This window comes from Cucurbita pepo, unplaced genomic scaffold (genome assembly GCF_057944985.1).
Source record: "Cucurbita pepo subsp. pepo isolate OVF unplaced genomic scaffold, ASM5794498v1 scafford_93, whole genome shotgun sequence".
Taxonomy (NCBI): Eukaryota; Viridiplantae; Streptophyta; class Magnoliopsida; order Cucurbitales; family Cucurbitaceae; genus Cucurbita; species Cucurbita pepo.
The window spans coordinates 27501-30000 of record NW_028257996.1 but is presented as its reverse complement, the minus strand read 5'-3'; positions in this window follow the sequence as shown (position 1 = coordinate 30000).

Below are 2500 nucleotides of genomic sequence, written 5' to 3'. Positions count from 1 at the left end.
ATAGGGCTGGCCCAAGAAAGGGAGGCATACACCACAACAACGTCCCACACTCAACGAGGTTCATGCCGCACGCCCGAAGGCACCCGGCTCCACCCCACCTTGCATGTTTCATCGTCATACTAGCAACCATCCACAGTTCCTCACACCAGAGATTCCCAATTAGAAGGCAACATCGCAACATTCCGTGCTCAATGAGGCTCGTGTCGCACGCCCAGAGGCACCCGATTCCAACCAGCCGAACATGTTCTGGCACCACCGGCCTTCAAAACATAGGGCTGGCCCAAGGCTGGCAGGCATCACCACAACGTCACACACTCAACGAGGTTCATGTCGCACGCCCGAAGGCACCCGGCTCCACCCCACATTGCATGTTTCATCATCGTGCCAACCATCAACCATCCTCAAGCCAGCCCAAGTTAGAAGGCAACATCGCAACATTTCATTCTCAACAAGGCTCATGTCGCACGCCCAAAGGCACCCGACACTGCCTCACCGTGCAAGTTTCGCCACCGCATCGCCGCCGTCAACCGCCCTCATCCGCCGACCACCACCCCCACGCCCCAAGCATATGCCCATGTGCGGCGCATAGTGCTTGGGGCGTGGGGGTGGCGGAAGATATAGGGGTACCCCCGTGCCCAGCCCATGCAGACTAGTCACCCCCCTATATAGTACATTTTGAGGCATTTTTGGTCTGCCAGGCCTAGATACGATTTTTCTGAGCCATCATACGGTCAAATATCTCAAGTTTTAGATTGTTTTTTTCCATGAACTCGATTGATTCATGAATGGGACATTGTAATGGATCTAGAAATCAAGTTTCATAATTTTTCAACCAACCAATTTTTTTTAATGAATTTTTAAATATTAAATAATAAGAAATTAGAAAAAATAGCTAGAGCCGTCAAAAAAATCTGAAATTTTGTGGGAATCATTCTTTCATGTTGCTTAGCTCCCAGAAAAAAAATTACAAAAAAACAACAACTCCACATGTAATTTCACAATTAATGGGTGATGGATGGGGCGTGGGCGGGGCAGGGCGGGGCGCGCGCGCGCGAGAGAAGGCGGGCGGGGCGGGGCTGGGCGGGGCGCGCGCGCGAGAGAAGGCGGGCGGGGCGGGGATGGGCGGGGCGCGCGCGCGCGGGAGCACGCGGGCGGGGCTGGGCGGGGCGCGCGCGCGGGAGCACGCGGGCGGGGCTGGGCGGGGCGCGCGCGCGGGAGCACGCGGGCGGGGCTGGGCGGGGCGCGCGCGCGGGAGCACGCGGGCGGGGCTGGGCGGGGCGCGCGCGCGGGAGCATGCGGGCGGGGCTGGGCGAGGCGCGCGCGCGCGGGACAACGTGGACGGGGCGGGGCTGGGCGCGCGCAGGCGGGAGCACGCGGGCGAGGCGGGGCGGGGGGCGCGCGCACGCGGGAACACGCAGGTGGGGCAGGGCGGGCGAGCACGCAGGACCATTCCGACACCACCTCACCGTGGGCATTCCGCCACCATCAATCGGCCTCGACCTCCGACCACCACCCCCGTGCCCCAAGCATATGCCCATGTGCGGCACATAGTGCTTGGGGCGTGGGGGTGGCGGAAGATATAGGGGTACCCCCGTGCCCAGCCCATGCAGACTAGTCACCCCCCTATATAGTACATTTTGAGGCATTTTTGGTCTGCCAGGCCTAGATACGATTTTTCCGAACGGTCATACAGTCAAATATCTCAAGTTTTATATTGTTTTTTTTCCGTGAGCTGGATTGATTCATTAATGGGACATTCTAAAGAGTTTAAAAATCAAGTTTCATAATTTTTCAACCAACCAATTTTTTTTAATGAATTTTTAAATATTAAATAATAAGAAATTAGAAAAAATAGTTATAGTTGTCGAAAAAATCTGAAATTTTGCGGGCATAATTCTTTCAAGTTGCTTAGCTCCCAGAAAAAAAAAATAATAATAAAACAACCACTACACACGTATTTTGACAATTAAATGGGTGATGGGTGTAAAAACAAGGTCATGGTGGGCGTCTTGGTCTAATGTACCTACTCTTGTATCAAAACTCTTCATTTCATTGTTTTAGATAACCAAAAGAAAAAAATAATTCATCACTCTTTTCTTAGTTCATTTCATTGATGATGTTTTTATAGTCCAAGGCTTATACATGTTCTTACTTTCCACGGATGTTAGGTGTGATGAATTGTTGTTGGGTGTGATGATTTTTTATGGAGGTAACATCCAACACTTTTGATATGATTGTAGGTATGTTTGCGTTGGAGGGTGTTGGTGGACATTATGAGTGTGTAAGGGTGCATGAGGTGTTGGTAGGGCATGTATCGCACATAGCATAGGATGGGGCTTGGCGTGTGCTGCGCGAGGGGGGTGGGGGCGCGGGTGCGGGGGTGTGCGCGACGTGGGCGTGCGGGGGGCACGGTCGGGGGCGTGCGCGACGTGGGCGTGCGGGGGGAGCGCGCGCGAGCGGGGGTGTGCGGGGGCGCGGTCGGGGGCGTGCGCGCGGTGGG